Source organism: Oryctolagus cuniculus, chromosome 11 (assembly GCF_964237555.1).
Source record: "Oryctolagus cuniculus chromosome 11, mOryCun1.1, whole genome shotgun sequence".
Classification (NCBI taxonomy): Eukaryota; Metazoa; Chordata; class Mammalia; order Lagomorpha; family Leporidae; genus Oryctolagus; species Oryctolagus cuniculus.
This window is the reverse complement of record NC_091442.1, coordinates 36,848,656-36,865,967: the sequence shown is the minus strand read 5'-3', so window position 1 is coordinate 36,865,967 and position 17,312 is coordinate 36,848,656. Positions and strand designations below refer to the sequence as shown.

Below are 17,312 nucleotides of genomic sequence, written 5' to 3'. Positions count from 1 at the left end.
CTAAATTCAAAACCTCTCTCTGCTCCTGATTCCAGCTTCCTGCTAATACACGCCCTAGGAGGCAGCAGATGTTGACTCAAACAGTTGGGTCCCCTACATTCATGCGGGAGACCCATACTTCCTGGCTCCTTACTTTGGCACAGCCCAGTCCTGACTATTGAGAGCATTTGGGAAGTGCACCAGCAAATGAAGATACCTGTCTGTCCATCTCTGTCTCCCTTTCAAATAAATAATACACTTTTTTTTAAGTGAGCTTAAAAAAAAGACAAAAGGCCAGCGCCGTGGCTCAATAGGCTAATCCTCCACCTTGTGGTGCCGGCACACCGGGTTCTAGTCCCGGTCCGGGCACGGGATTCTGTCCTGGTTGCCCCTCTTCCAGGCCAGCTCTCTGCTATGGCCAGGGAGTGCAGTGGAGGATGGCCCATGTGCTTGGGCCCTGCACCCCATGGGAGACCAGGAGAAGCACCTGGCTCCTGGCTTCGGATCAGCACGGTGCGCTGGCCGCAGCGCGCCGGCCGCAGCGGCCTTTGGAGGGTGAACCAACAGCAAAGGAAGACCTTTCTCTCTGTCTCTCTCTCTCACTGTCCACTCTGCCAGTCAAAAAATAAAAAATAAAAATAAAAAAAAGAGTAAAAAAAAAAAGACAAAAAAGAATAAAGAATATAAGAACAGTTGATGTTCAGCTTCATAAAGAGTTTGAATCTTATGTTAAGCATTAGAATCAGCCTTTAGAGGTTATTTACAACAATTCTTAAACTATACATGATCTGAGCCATACCTGTTTTTTTCTCTCAAAAAAGTCAATTCTCAGAGTATAATTCTCAACTTTTGCTACAAAATATTAATACGCACATTGTAGAAAGCATGGAGAACAAGAGAAACATGACAATTTGCCACAAAAATGAATAGCGGTCAAGGAGATAATAGTCTGTTCTATGACTCTGTTTGGCATCTTGGCATTGCCTCAACCTCAGAAAATTTACAGAATGTAAGGTGCAAGGTCATAGTAATTGACATCTTTGAAGGCTTTAAGAAAAATTAAAATGAGCTTTCAGTTCGCAACTGTCCCTAGAAACTTCACATAAGCCAACAAGAAACAACTATCTCTGAAAATTCATTTTCTCCTGTGTCACATTTCCTTAGAATCAGAAGTAGCAACCCTCTGTCTCCCCAAAGTATGGCTGCCAATGTTTAAAGGAATTTATTGTTCACATTTTTCCTTTTATTTAAAGGCATAAATTGTGCAGAAACTGCCTTCCCCCCACAGTGCCATTATAATATCTACTTAAATACTGTATCTATATGGTAATAAACAATACCAAAACTTTCCTATTTGCTAAGCAGAAGAAAATGGTTTGTAGGAAATAAATTTGGGTTAAGATTTTTACAGAAGTCTAAAGGAAATATTTAATCCACCAGCAATAACTTTTTAATTGAAAATAGTCAACTACAAGAGAGCTGGTGGCCAAACAGTTCCTTGGCTTCTTTCTTAAAAAGATTTTAGAAGCTAAGCATTTTAGTAGGATTTCGATCCTCATACCTCACACTCAATAACTGTGCTTCATACAAAGACTGTAAGATCAAAATATGAGTTGTCCCAATCTTGACCATCTCCTTTTCCTATAAGCCAACCCAAACACCATTATATATTGACATCCCTAACCCCACCTATCCTGTCAAATACAATACTGCCTAGTAATGATTTTGAGTATATGCGAGAAGTTTTGGGCTAGCCAAGAGTTCAAGATCAACTCTGGCATTTTTGAGACTTCACTAATAAAGTAATTCGAAATTTCAAGTAAGCATAGGCTTATCCCACCTATGGGTCCTACAGAAATACTTATTGAATGGTATTAACTAGAAAATTCACTGTAGCAAATAAGTTATACAGCAATATGAAGCACATGCTGAAATAACTAACCAGGATGACAGAGTATAGAGTCGGCAAGTCACTGACAGTGACTGCCCAAGATCAGTAACAACTACACATGTGCACTCTCCCTCTGCTACTGGCCACATTTGGAGGGCAGCCAACTCACCAACAGAAGGGCTCTGGCTTCAAGCACTTACATAAACCCATCTCCCAAGACCACAGAAGAGGGTGAGAGTTGAGGGAAGAAAACAACAGAAAGGGAGGGAACATTCTGGGATATAGCTATTCCCACCTCCAAACCCTGCCCCCTCTACAAAGAATGAAGGCAAAGTGCTGTCCAAGAAAAAGCAATGGCTAAAGACAGTTGTCTGAAGCCTGAACCTGCAAACTGTGCAGAAGGTGGTGTTTGTGGGTAGCTTCTCACCATTTTTAACTTGGCATAAAATTATTTTGGAAAGAGTTCCTGGTTGTAACTCCAGTTAAGAATTGTACCAATTTCCAGGCTTTCTAGGAATGTAGATCATTCTCCAATAACACATTAAGTGTAGCTTCACTTTATTACATATGAGTTTTCATTCCATTTTCCAGGAACAACAGTACAAAAATAGGTGATGATCTGTATTAGAAGTCCTTTTCTATTCAGAGAGACCTAAAATATAATAGTATCTGAGTGTCTCGGCATAGGGTGGGTATGTTTGCTGGTGTTGAGTAGGCAAGACCACTACCTCCAAAAAAACTGGATGAGGTGGAGAATTGAGTGGTAATTAACAAAACAAACACAAAAATCTTAAAAAAAAAAAAAAAAAAAAAAAAAAAAAAAAAACAGCATTTACAGGGTTCTCTAAACCAAGCATGAAACTACAACAAGGTGTGTTTTTAACTCAGCTATCCATTGACTTAAACTAAGGGAAAGAGATTCATCATCAGAAAGGTAGGTAGATCTTTTCTATTTAGTCTTGGCCTATAGTACTGAATACATAACATTCAATATAAAATAAAGCTGTAGCAATGTTATTTTCAAAAGAATGAGTCTTCACATTTACAAAACCAGATCTAGTCTAGGCTTCAAAGGGAAGGCAAATTCATCAAGAAAATGCACTCAAAACAATGATACTAATGCAACTTAACTTTAAGATGGTAATAGTGGTTAAAATGTTTACACCCTCTAATTGGATATGGATATTGCTCTTGCTCATACACTATTAAAGCAGAGCTACAATGTACATAAGGAATTGGATACAGCTTAAGAATACAAACAGAATTGAAGAAAAACTTCAGTTTTGTGTATAAGTAGCAGCTATTAAGTTCACAAATTTCTAAAAATACATATGTCATGCTTTTGTTTATTGTCTGTCCTTTAGTTCTGTAAGCAATCTCTAAAATGACCTTTCTTTCTTGTGAATGCCTTTATTTATTTGCACTGCAACTTCAACAGTACAAATCATGTAAGTATTTCTTGCTCCATTAAAAAAAGAGAAGGAATGACAATCTGATATTTTTGAAATAATGTTAGATCTAAAGAACACAAAAGACAAAAGCATTGTAAGTAAAATTTCAAAATATGTGATATAATGACTGCTGCAGGGGTGACTGCAATGTCTAGGAAAATGAAGGTAGAGGATTGCGATTCTTCAATTTCATGGATTTAGTATCATGTTCAGTTAAACATTTTTCTATGGTTCTGAAGGGTTTCAAAATCACCTTATAGGAGAATACATTTCAGCTAGAACCTCGGAGAAAAAACGCTTAAAAGGTACAGGAAAGAGTCAAGATAGAATCAGAAAGAGGAAAGGAAATGTTTTCCCTTTAAGAGACAAATACTTGTAGACTGCTTAAAGAATAAGCCATAGTAACAGTTCATTACTGGTATTTACCAGGGAACTCAGAAATGTTCTGAAAAGCCCACAGGCAATACCACTGTCTATCCTTGGTTAAGAACTGAAATCCAAAAAGAGCAAACTCTGGGCTGGCGCCATGGCATAGTGGGCGAAGCCTCTGACTGCAACACTGGCATCCCATGTGGGAGTCCCAGCTGCTCCTCTTTCAATCCAGCTCTCTGCTATGGCCTGGGAAAGCAGTAGAAGATGGCCCAAGTGCTTGGGCCCCTGCACCTGCGTGGGAGACCGAGAAAAAGCACCTGGCTTCGAATAGGCCCTGCTCCAGGGAGTGAACCAGCAGATAGAAGCGCTCTCGCTCTCGCTCTCGCGCGCGCTCTCTCTCTCTCTCACACTCAATCGCTCTCTCCCTCCCTCCCTCCTTCCTCTCTTTAGCTCTGCCTTTCAAATAAATAAAATCTTAAAAAAAAAAAAAAGAAGCTTAAAAAAAAAAACAAAAAAAACAAACTCCAGACTACAATTCACATTATTAAGATGTTAGCAGGGTAGGTAAGGATGATTTTTTGACAGCTGAGTGTTTCTACACAGTAGCACAGTTCAGTATTTTACAGACAGTGGTGCCCTACTTAATTTCCATCACCACTCAGTATCAGTATCCCCCTTGTAAGTCAGACATATTCTGAAACTCCTCCCTTGCTGGTGGGATGCTAAATCAGTGTTGAATTCACAAATGCCGAAGAACGGGTTTAAGAAAAATTCACTGAAAAACAAATGGGAGAAGGCAGACTATATTCATTCATTCAAAAATACTGAGAGCCTTCTATATCTTAGCCACTTGGGACATATTAATGAACATAAAACACTTATCAACATGGAACTTACAGTCTAGTAGGGATAGTGGAGACACGCAAGTCATGAAAATATAAAATTAGGGGCCAGCTCACTTGGCTAATCCTCCGCCTGCGGTGCCAGCATCCCATATGAGCACCAGGTTCTAGTCCCGGTTGCTCCTCTTCCAGTCCAGCTCTCTGCTGTGGCCCGGGAAGGCAGTGGAGGATGGCCCAAGTGCTTGGGCCCCTGCACCCACATGGGAAACCAGGAGGAAGCACCTGGCTCCTGGCTCCGGATCGTCGTAGCTCCGGCCATAGCGGTCATTTGGGGGGTGAACCAATGCAAGGAAGACCTTCCTCTCTGTCTCTCTAACTCTGTCAAATAAAAAAATTATAAAAAAATAAAATTAATATATAGCAATTTAGAAGGTACTAGATGATATGGAGCCTTGCTAAAAAATAACTAAACAGCAGATGGTTAATAGGCATTTGGTGTGGAGAAACAGTAGTGCACTGCAAGGAGGACGCAGGGTGCAGTTGCAATTATAAATAAGGCAGACCTCACCGACAAAGTGATAATGTAGTGAATATCTGAAGGAAGTGAGGGAGTTAGCCATGGATATCTGTGTGGTGGGGGTAGGTGAATCATTATAAGGAAGCTGGTCTTTATTCTGAGCAACATGGGTAGCCATTGAAGACTTTTAGTATAATCTGACATATCTGTGAAAAATCACTCTTGCTGCCATTATGATAACAAGTTAAAAAGAAGACAAGGAAGGGAAAAGGAAACCAACTGTTTGTTAGGTCATTGTAATAATCCATGGAAGAAATACTGGCGATCTGGACAGACTTTAGTAGTAGAGGTGGAAAAAGTGTCTGGGTGTATTCTGAAGGCAGAATTCTGGATACATTTTGAGGACAGAGCAGCAGGATCTGCTGACAACCTGGATGTGGAGTAGGAGAGAAAGGAAGAAGAATAACTCCATGTTTTTTGACATAAACAATCTGGAAAACGGGGCAGGAAGTTTGCAGAGGAAGACCTGAAACTCAGTTTTGTTCCTGTTAATATTGAATTGTCTTTTATACATTTAAGTGACAAAACCAAAAAATTAATTGGAGCTGTTTGGAAATACATATTTGGGAGTCTTAGGTAACTACATCATATTTTATTAGCCTTGGGACTATCTGTGACAAGAGACTAGTAGGAATTAAGATTTGTTGCACTCCAAATAAACAAGTTGGTAAGAAATCTAGGACTAGTTAAACAACTGAAAAAAAGAGACCAGTGGGCCAGTGATATAAAAGGAAAGGCAGTAGAGTATGGTATCCTCAAAAAGTGATTGCCAACTTGAAATATTGTGAAAAAAATCCTAGTGACTCTCACCATACTCCAGAAGACATAATTAGGCATTGAATAGTATTATCTTCTGATGAATTCAATTTGTTTTTCTAAACAATTATCCATGAGTAAGACTTTGATTTAATTTGATGTTTGGGACTCAAATCAGACCTGTTAAGAAGTAACAAGCTAACCTGCAGATGTTAAGTTATTTGCTAATACTCGATTCCCTTCCCTTATCAAAAAAAAAAAAAAAAACAAAAAAAAAAACAAACAAACAAACAAAAAAAACAGCTCTAGGTAAATTGGAAATAAAAGGACATATTTCCTTTGACCTGATGAGGAATTATAATAAGCCAAAAACCAATATTGATTGTACTACTACTCTTATTAAAATAAACATGATTTTGCACATTATTGCCATTATTATTTGATAATGTTCAGAAGCATTTTATAACATTCCAGAATGCTAAGTCTAGTATAACAACCTGCCATAAAACCAAATAAAAAGTATAATTATGTGAAAGAGGTATCTTCAACTGATTATATACTTAGGAACCCAAAAGAATAAACAGCAAAACTCTTAGAATTATAGGCAGCTGTAAAATAAACAGAAAAAATATCAACAACCACCTTACACCAGCCATAGCCAATTTGAAGAATCTATCACAAAAGCAACAAAGACATAAATACCTAAGGACCCTAACAAGAAATGAGGAAATGAAGAAAACAAAACTGCTGTGAAAGATAAAAGGTCTGAATAATCTTTCATGTCCCTTAATAGAAACACACTCTACAGATGGCAGTCCTAGGCAAAGAGATAAAATGCAACATGATCTGAGATGTTTTAGTTCTAAGGATTCCTCTTTGGAGCTTTCCAGAATAAGATGGCAGATTGAACATGCACATCCAATTACATCCTTTTTCTAAGCTCCACTAAATGATACATCTCTTAGAGACCAAAGGACTTAAAAAGAAATATAGTGGAAACTACAATAAAACCATGAAAGTAGAAAGCAGATGGACAAGTGGAAACTGTCTTAGCTGACCTGAGAGCAAACAGCACACCACCAAGAGGAAAGCCAAGACCAAGCACAGGAAGTTTCTCGGAAGTGACACTACACAAAGAGGATGCTGAGATCCCAGCCAGACGAACACTAGGAAGAGTGCAGGGCTTTCCTGAGTGCAGGACCCTGGAAGATACATGTTCCTGAGTGCAAAAACAATGACCTTACAGATGGAGAAACAACAGTCTCCAGTGCACCACTGGGAGGGAGACTAAGTAAGGCTGGAGACATGGGAGGCCACTTATTTTACAATAAGCCTCTTAACACTTTTAAAATAGCACCCATGTATTAACGTAAACACAATGTTCATTATCTGTGGGTGGTGTTTTGGTTCAGTAGGTTACATTACCGTTTGGGACCCAGGCATCCCACACCATTGTGCCTAGAGTCCCCAGGTACTGGAGCTTCCAACCCAGCTTTCTGCTGAAGTACATCAGAGGCAGCCAATGAGGGCTTGGGTCCCTGCCACCCATGTGGAAGACCAGCATGGAATTTCCAGCTCTGGGCTGTTGGGGGCCTTTATGGAGTGAACCAGTCCATTAATCATAAATCTTCCCAAACCCTCCCCGCATCTCTGTCATACTACTTTCCAAATAAAATAAGAATCTTTAAAGAAAATATTCATAATCTGAAAGGACAGATGAATAGGAACAGGGTTCTGTTAGGGTTCTTCTTGTGTGTGTGTGTGTCTGTGTGTATAAAAAGAATAACGTGACTTGTTCTACCAGATACTTCTGTAAATTCTAAATTTATAATTTAAAAGATTTGGCATTAAAATTAGAGATCAACAAATAAATGAGTAAGGCCTAAAACAAAAACACACTAAAGCCAGTAGAAAGGATGGCTGTTTAACAAATGTTGCTGGTAGAATGAGCTAATTTGAGGGGAGCAGGAGGACAGGAGAACATATAAAATCAATTCATACCCATGTACAATTACAGAATTATATGTAAAAGATCTAACACTTGTTTATTTCTGATTCTTTTTTTAATTTATTGACTTCACCTCTGAGCTTTCCAAGCATGCATGTTTACAAGGAAAAACCATGAAGGACAAGACAGAAACCTGACAATACAAATATGACAATTTCTGTTGCTTGTGAAATATTACACAGTGAATTGAAACACAAATAATGAGACAGGGGGAGGGGAAAGAAAAACTACAAGTGGGCAAAGTACCAGAAGAGAAAATCTCAAAAGGGAAAACAAATTATTAATTTCACTGCTTACAAAAATATGAAATCAAATTACATTTTTAGAGACAACCGGTTAAGACCAAACACTGCGGTACTGACACACTGGGATGAGACCAGAATGTGACATGGAAAAAGCAACTTGGCCAAAAGCCTGAGAGTCATAAAAGAGTTCACCTCTGTCCCAGGAAACTCTTCTGCTATAAAACCTAAGCAAGTAAGTATTGGCTAAGCAAGTTGGAGCTAAGTAGACCTTCAGAGCAGGGCATTTACCTCAGCCCTGCCTGTGTCTGCTATTACTTACTGAGCCTATCTCCCCAGCAAGGCTCTGATCACCTTCCTTCATGTATCTCATTCCACCTCATCAAAACTCTACCCTTATACCAAGGAAGCACAACTAAAAAATTAGGTAACAATGGTCACTCAGGCAACAGCCAAGCTAGGAGTGGCAACCAGACACAGTGTAAAACTATGCAGCTACTAAAAATATAAATACTTCAAACTAGAGAAAGCTAGTTACACTTAGGCATATCCATCATTCAAAGCCCATTTTCATAAGATTTAAGGGCAGAGGACACATCTGTGATGTAACATTAAGTATTTAAAAATTCAGGTGAAGATTACAATGCCAATTTTGTTTACATCTATGCAGACAAAGGGGCTACACTGAAATACACAATCCAATTTTTTTTATTTCTGAATGAAGTGTGTGTGATTTTTGTTATTTCTTTCAGGCATTCCCCAAATACCTACAACAGTAGGTATTTTTAACTTTTAAATGTTTCAAAACCATAGAAACTATGGTTACTTAATTTAGGGGGGGTCATATCAATAATTGCACATTAATACATTTTCAATGGATGTGTTACTGACTAATCAAGTCCAAAGAGATACTAATTTGAGAAGGCATAACAGTAATATTAAATGTATGGTGGGAAGAGGAAAGATCAGGTCAAAAGCCAATACCTCAGCAACACAACATCACTGCTGTAACCACAGCCACCCATCAAATGAGGGGTCACCACCATTATGCCCTTGCCATGGTGAAATGCGGAAAAATTAGCCTCACAGAATCTGCATAACAGCTTAGTTAGCAGTACTTTAACCAGCACATTAAACAAACGATATTAAGAGAAAACCACTCCAATTCCCAACACTTTCAGAATCACTGGATTCCTGGAGGCATTCTGGAACTGACTTGGTAAAGTTCCAAAGGTTTCAAAAAAAATAAATAAATAAAAATAAAAAGCCTAAATCACACAACTTACTTATTTCTGTTCTATTTTATTCAGAAGTTTTTTTTTTTTTTTAAAGATTTATTTTAACAGTTCCTTGCAAGGCAAATTGGAATTTGATTGCTACAGATACTTTGAGCATACCGGAAGAAACTTTTTAAAACTGGTTTTTGGATGTGTGCACTGGGGTAAAGGAGAAATAGTGTAGATTACCTGCACTTTGCCTTTGTTATTCTAAAGCAGTAAGTTTAAAGTTTTGTAAAGGAATTCCAGCAGAGCAATTTCTAGGAAGAAAACTTCAAAGCTAGGGCATTTTTTGCCACCAAAAGTTTTTGGCACGGTTGTAGGAATATATCTTCTCAAGTTTCTTGCATATGTCCTAAGCCTTTAAAAGCATGTGATAGGATTCTTAGGTTTGTGTGTCGCAGAGCAAATTGTGTTTTTGATGTTGTAACTCTGTTAAAAGTTCTCAGCCCAAGCACTGTGGAAGAATTCGGGGAGAACCACACAGCCCTGAGCAGTTAGCAGCGCTAACACTGGATTCTGTGATTATCCTACCGGGAAAACCTGGAAGTGAATACGTCGACCCTAACCTGCGAAGGGACAAGTGAAAAGGCTAACTGGAAATCTTCACAAAAGGAAGAGTCCTCTTTAGAAACCCCGGGTAGGAGGACACGCCCACTTCCCAGGGAGGACCCGTTGCTATGGGAACGCTGCGTAACCCTTTCGAAGCTGGGACCCTGCGTGCGGGGAGATCGCTCCAGAGGCTGGGGTCTGATGAAATGCAGGAAATTGAGGCAGGGTGAGGAGAAGCGACCACCACCAGGCTGTAACGGGGAGAGAGAGGAGGCGCGCTCGGCATCCCCGACAGAAATTCAGAACATCATTGTACACAGTGTTGTGGGTGCTACAGTCACGTTGCCGCTCGCCTAAAGTTTGAACCAAGAAAGTCGCTCCCCTCCCGCCCTGGTGGGAAACAAACCACCCATTGTGAGTTCCCGTCTGGGGAAAAGGTACCGGTTTCAACCCACCCGTCACAAACCGGACGCTGCTTCTCCGTAAAACTAAAGTCCGGACTTTCTCCCACTAAACCAGCGGTTTCCAAACTCTGCAGCGCGTGGCAATCACCTGGTCTGGGAAAAACTGCCCTGTGTTTTAACTGCAACGTGGGCAGGGTGAGTTTTAAAGCTCACCAGCGATCCTCCTGGGCGGCCAAGTTTGCGAACTATTGTGTTACAGGATCGGGCGAGGTGGCGGGCAGTATTTAAAACAGGAAAAAAAAAAAAAGCACAATTAACTCCCTTTGTCTTTTTAAAAAACTATTTACAGAATCAGCCAGCTTTCTCTAAGCACCACCAGGACAATAGGTTGCTTGATAAATAGGAATCTCCAGCACAATTTAACAATACTTTTCTTTGAGATTAAAAAAAAAAAAAAAAGACCAGGCAGTACGAGCCTTTCCTTGCCTAGAGAGCAAAAAACACCCCTCTCACCAAAACACCAAACTTCTACATCAATTTTAAGAGCGAATGGGCCACGAATGCCACTCAGAACTTCAAGGACAAGCTCCAGCACCTGCCAGAAACCGACCCCTGCAGTCGGGCACCACCAGTCGCCAGGGGTCCCCGGGGGACCCGGGCTAGGCAAGCCTGGGGTGTCGGTCCCTGCAGCCCACAGCCCGGGACCCGCCCCCTGCCCAGGCCCTGCCAACGGCGCCTCCATAAAGTTACTTGGGGAAGTTTGCTCCTTTGCCAACCGAGAACCTCGCGAGCGAGGGGCGCGGGGCGCGGCCCCCTCCACCTGCCGGCGCCAAGGCTGCCCTGGCCGCGCCCCCTGTCGGGACCTCTGCCACCACCCCAGGTCGCGCTCCCAGCGGGCGCCAGAAAGGCCCACCTGAGCCCGGACTGGCTCGCCACGTCCCTCCTCAGGTCCCTCAGCGGCGGCCGGCCCTGCCCCTCGGCCCGGGGCGCCCCACCTGGAGCACCCTCCGGAAGCCCGCCCGCGAGGCCAGCCCTCTCAAGGGCAGGTGGGAGGTCCCAGGACCTCCAGCATCTCCCGGCCCGAGGCCGGACAAACGCTCCCGGCCCCCGACTCGACCCCGCAGTGTTCGGCCCCTCCGGCCAGTGGCCGGTCGCGCACCCCTGTCCGGGCGGTCCGGCGCTGCGCACGCGCAGAGACGCCGGCCCGCTCGCCCCGCGGCGCCCTCACTCACCGCCCGCGCTCCTCGTCGCCTGGGGCGCCGCCGCCACTCACCGCCTCGGCGCGGTGCCCGCTCCTCAGGCCCCGGCCCGGGCACTCGGGGATCCAGCGCCCGGCGGGCTCGGCGAGCACCCGCACGCAGGACACGCTCCGCGGGAGCGCGAGCGCGCGTCCGAGCGCCGGAGGGGGCGGGGCGGCGCGGGCAGCGCGCCCAGAGGCGCCCGCGGATGTGGGGCATGCGCAGTGTCTTTTCCTTCCGTGGCTCTGAGTGGGCGGGGATCCTGGACCCGTGGGAGGCTGGAAGGTGGATTCTCGCTTTCTGAGCGAAGGTGGAATCTTGCTTCCCGCGGGATTCTCGCTTCTTGAGCGGCACACTTGCCCTTGCGCCACAAACTGTAGTTCTCTTGTCTGACTCGTCGGACAGAGTGTTGAATAGATTCAGCACCTGTATTGTCAGGGCCACTGTGAGAGATACAGGACACCCTCTAGGAAGAGGGAACCCATTGCATTTGGCATTGGGGCTCCTTCTCAGGAGCCCTGTCTTTGAAAAGAGATTGCATAGACAGATTTCATTCAGTATCTAAACCACCAACCTTAACTACACCTGTCAGCGATTTGGAAAAGGAGAGTAGATGCTTCTGAGGCAGTCAGAAAATAAGTTAACCTTTGGGGGGCGGGGGGGGGGGGGGAGATGAGCACAAAGCCTAGGTACCAAAAAAAAAAAAAATGTAAAAGACTATGTGAGCCCATGTACCTTCTCCAGGACATGGCTGGACGGGTAGTGAAAGCTGACTCAGAAATGCTCTTGAGCACTTAGTTCAAGATTTAAGCTTCCTTCAGTGGGTAATTGACAGGCATTGAGGATGGGAGACAAGAGAGCCAGACGGTGACCTGGTTAAAAGCAGAATTGGTAAATTGAAGAGGAGGCCAGAGACTTGAAATGTTACGGGATACATTCTAGGAAAGAGGTAGTAAAGTCCTCAATTCCAGAGTTGGCATCAGGAATGGAAAGGATGGAAAGGTTTCCAGAGACTGTGAAGGGCAAGATGACTCCCCTGCTTTTGCCACAGCCTCTTGTAAAGAGCTGCTCTTCATGGGGCTGGTGTTGTGCCATAGTGGGAGCCAATGCCTGCAATGCCAGGGTCCCGTACGGGCGCCGGTTCAGGATGCCAGTTTGAGTTCTGGCTGCTCCATTTCTGATCCAGCTCCCTGCTAATGTGCTTGGGTCCCTCACCCACATGGGATACCCTGAGTTTGTGACCATTTGGGGAATGAACCAGTGGATTGAAGATCCCCCCCACACACACATTCTTTTAAATAAATAGAATAAATCTTAACTAAAAGATCTGTTCATCTCGATGGACACCACCTCTTCATATTAGAGCATCATCCTTGGCAAATGGTTAACAGTAGATAAACCAGACCCAGAGGGGACAGTGTTTGGCACAGTGGTGAAGTTGCCACTAGAGATGTCTGCATCACATCTGGGAGGTCCTTGTTGGAGTCCCAGCTTCCTGCTAATGTGCACCCTGGAAGGCAAAAGATGATGGCTCAGGTACTTAGGTCCCTGCACCCATTGGGAGACCCAGGTTAAGTTGCAGGCTCCTGGCATCAGCCTGGCCCAGATCTGGCTGTTGCAGATCTTTGGGTAATGAGTGGATGGGTAATCTCTCTCAGTCTATTTCAGTTTCTGTGTCTGTCTTTCAAATAAAAATGAAAACATTAAAATTTTTAAAAATCTGAAACCATAAAATATACAACTATGGTCACTAACTGATCCCATTATTGTGAATTTTACTCTGAAAGTATATATTTCTACTCCATTGAAAAACCGTTCACTTGAGAGACACTATAGGACTGAAAGATACATGGGCTTTGAAAAGTAAAGACCCCTCTTAGAAAGTCCAGATGCCCCATAACAAGCTGCTGGTATTGTACATGGTACTGAGATACTGGGTCAACCAATAGTCTAGATGTTTCAACAAAAGCATTTTCTTGGATGAGATGAGCATTTAAGTCAACAGACTTCCCATAACGCAGATTACCCTCTGTGCATCTGGGACTCATCCAATCAGTTGAAGGCCTTCATGAGAAAAGACTGACCTCCCCAATCAAGAAGGAATGCCCTCAGCACACAGATGTGGACTGCAACCCTTGCCCAGGGCCCCAGCCTGCCGGGCTACCCAACAGCCCTGAAGATTTTGAAATTGCCAAGCCTCCAAATTCACCTAAGTCAATTCCTTAAAATATCAAATCTCTCTCTTTCTCTCTCGCTCTAGCTCTTACTCTTGCTCATACATATATGTGGGTTTGTATTTTTTTAAAAAAGGCAACAAGTGCAAAATAGTCACTCATGCTAAAGTTCTGTGTCACAAAACCAAATTCTAAAATGTTTACTTGTAAAATCTGACATTCTGAGAAATTGGGAGAGAAATGACAGCCAAATACCATTAAGTCAATAAGATTTCACTATCATCCCTATAGGAAAGGATTCTGAAATGACCAATCCTCTACTTGTGCCTTGTTCTTACTTTTCTCTGCTTTGTTCTGCCTATAAAACTCAAACACTCGGGGCCTACACTGTGGTGACGTGGGTAAAGCTGCTGCCTGCAGTGCCAGCAACCCTTATGGGAATCAGTTCATGTCCTTGCTGCTCCACTTCTGATCCATCTCTCTGCTATGTCCTGGGAAAGCTGAAGAAGATGGCCCAAGACCTTGAGCCTCTGCACCCACATAGGAGACTGAAAAGAAGCTCCTGGCTCCTGGCTTTGGATCAGTGCAGCTCCGGTCATTGCTGCCATTTGGGGAGTGAACCAGCAGATGGAAGACTGTCTCTCTCTCTGCCTCTGCCTCTGCCTCTGCCTTTGCTTCCCAATAATTGTGCCCTTCAAATAAATAAATAAATGTTAAAAAAAAAAACACTCATACATTCTGTTTAGCTCATCAGAACTTCTTTTTGTACTGTAGAATCCATACTACCCAGTTCATGAATCATGAATAAAGCAAGTCAGATCTTTGAAACCCAATATGTTGAAATTTTGTTCTTTGATGTATTTATGTAATACATACATAACTATATAATTTTTAAATATTTATTTATTATTATTAGTCAGAGTTACAGAGAGAGAGAGAGAGAGAGAGGTCTTCCATTTACTGGTTCACTTCCCAAATGGCTGCAACACCTGAAGCTGGACCCATCTGAAGCCAGGAGCCAGGAGCTTCTTCTGGGTCTCCCATGTGGGTGTAGGGGCCCAGGGACTTGGGCCATCTTTTATATCTTTCCCAGATCATAGTTGATCCAGAGAGCTGAATCAGAAGTGGAACAGCTGAGATTTGAACCAGTACATCATATGGGATGCCAGCCCTGCAGGCGGCAGCTTTATCAGCTATGGCCCCCAGATCATAGTTGATCCAGAGAGCTGAATCAGAAGTGGAACAGCTGAGACTTGAACCAGTACATCATATGAGATGCCAGCCCTGCAGGCGGCAGCTTTATCAGCTATGGCCCCCAATAATTTTTTAATAATTGCCATTTCTGGAGCCGGTGCTGTGGCACAGCGAGTTGAATCCCTGGCCTGAAGCACCGGCACCCCATATGGGCAGCAGTTCTAGTCAGTCCTGACTGCTCCTCTTCCAGTCCAGCTCTATGCTGTGGCCTGGAAAAGCAGTGCTTGGGCTGATGGAAAACCTCTCTCTGCTCTACCTCTCTCTGTAACTCTTTCAAATATATAAAAATAAATCTTAAAAAAAAAAAAGCCATTTCTGGCCCGCGCCGCGGCTCACTAGGCTAATCCTCCTCCTGCGGCGCCGGCACACCGGGTTCTAGTCCCGGTCGGGGCACCGGATTCTGTCCCGGTTGCCCCTCTTTCAGGCCAGCTCTCTGCTGTGGCCCAGGAAGGCAGTGCAGGATGGCCCAAGTGCTTGGGCCCGACCAGGAGAGGCACCTGGCTCCTGCCTTCGGATCAGCGCGCTGCGCCAGCTGCAGTGCGCTGGCTGTGGCAGCCATTGGAGGGTGAACCAATGGCAAAGGGAAGACCTTTCTCTCTGTCTCTCTCTCTCACTATCCACTCTGCCTGTCCAAAAAAAAAAAAAAAAAAAAAAGCCATTTCTATGATCTTTTTGAAGCTCCATTGTATGTGCAGATTTCAAAAAAGAAAGTGCACCAAAATAAATTGACAATGTAATTCTATTTTTCCATGAACTGTTGGAGGATCCCTCATGCATGTGTATAGTAATGTATATCCTCATATATCCTGTTGGCTCTAGCTCTCTAGAGATGCTACTTAATATACATTGTAAATAAGGTTATGAAGATTACATAAGTTATTTCTCAGTTGAAAAATAAGCAATATAATATTTAATTTGTGGAATTATGAAAAATTAAAGTGAGTGTATCATGCTGCACATAGTTGGACCTAAATAAATGGCAAGTACTATTAAAAATGAATACTAGAGGCAGAAAGCAAAAGAGAAAAAGGGTGGATAGTGGCCACTTTCTAGATTCACTGGCTAAAAAATATGTAAAAACTAGCTTTAAGAGATAAAAGAAAATGTCTGTGTCCTTAGCTCTGACACAGTAAAAAGATACTACTGGAATGGGGATTTGACAAAGCAGTTAAGATGCCACTGAACTGCATCCCATACTAGAGGCCTATATCTCATGTTAGAAAGCCTACATTTGGCCAGCACCACGGCTCACTAGGCTAATCCTCCACCTACGGCACCAGCACCCCTGGTTCTGCCCAGGTCGGGGCGCTGGATTCTGTCCCGGTTGCTCCTCTTCCAGGCCAGCTCTCTGCTGTGGCCCAGGAGTGCAGTGGAGGATGGCCCAAGTCCTTGGGCCCTGCACCCACCTGGGAGACCAGGAGAAGCACCTGGCTCCTAGCTTAGGATCAGCGCGATGCGCTGGCTGCAGTGGCCACTGGGGGTGAACCAATGGCAAAAGGAAGACCTTTTTCTCTGTCTCTCACTGTCCACTCTGCCTGGAAAAAAAAAAAAAAAAAGCCTACATTTGAGAGTCCCAGCTCTGCTCTGTATGGGAGCTTCCTACTAAAGCACACCCTGAGAGGCAGCAGGTGATGGTTCAAGTACTTGGGTCCCTGTCACTCACGCAGGAGTCTCAGACTGAATTCCTGTTGCTTGACTTCAGCCTGACCCAGCCCTGTCAGTTGGGGTCTTTTGGGGAGGAACTAGCAAACTGGAGCTCTCCGTCTGTTTGCTTCTCTCTCTGTTTCTCCATCTCCTCTCTCTGCCTTTAAAAAAATCAAATAAGTACATTTTAAAAGATAATACATATATATATTTCAATCACTTGTCAATAAATGCCTCAATGAGCTAGTAACTAAAGATAGTTGTACTCAAAAACACTGAATATGCAAAACAGGAATATGAATTCACATCTGAACATTTTATTTCAATTTAAGTTCCAGTTCAATTCACTCTATTTGCTCCTAGGAAGTGGGAACCTAGGAAGAGCTTACTTTTAAAATAATTACTAGTCCCACAAAGTAGTGGTGTGATATAGCATTCAATCACTGTGTTGACTGACTCCCTTCTGGGGAAGCCTATAGCTGCAGGAAGTATGCAAAAATGGTTAAAATATTACATTTATTCTACGAGTTTGCCATTTGTTATGCACTAGCCAATGTCCCTTCCCTTAAGGAATTTATCAAAAAGCATAGAAAATAATGAATAACATAGCTATAATTTTAGGCAGACTGTGACAAGTGCTTTTAGAGGAAG

General features: G+C 43.2%; 1 protein-coding gene across 3 annotated transcripts in view; it reads right to left on the bottom strand.

The window, feature by feature from the left end:
* BTBD3 (BTB domain containing 3) overlaps nt 1–11,760 on the bottom strand; it is a 510,994-nt gene extending 499,234 nt beyond the window's left edge. Inside the window, exon 1 of one of the 3 annotated variants that reach the window (XM_051845373.2) lies at nt 11,584–11,760. The gene's annotated coding sequence lies outside the window, so the exon portion shown is untranslated. The remainder of the gene's footprint in view (nt 1–11,583) is intronic. The other 2 variants (XM_008256376.4, XM_008256375.3) reach the window with 2 other exon arrangements.
* Nucleotides 11,761–17,312: the final 5,552 nt, after the last annotated feature.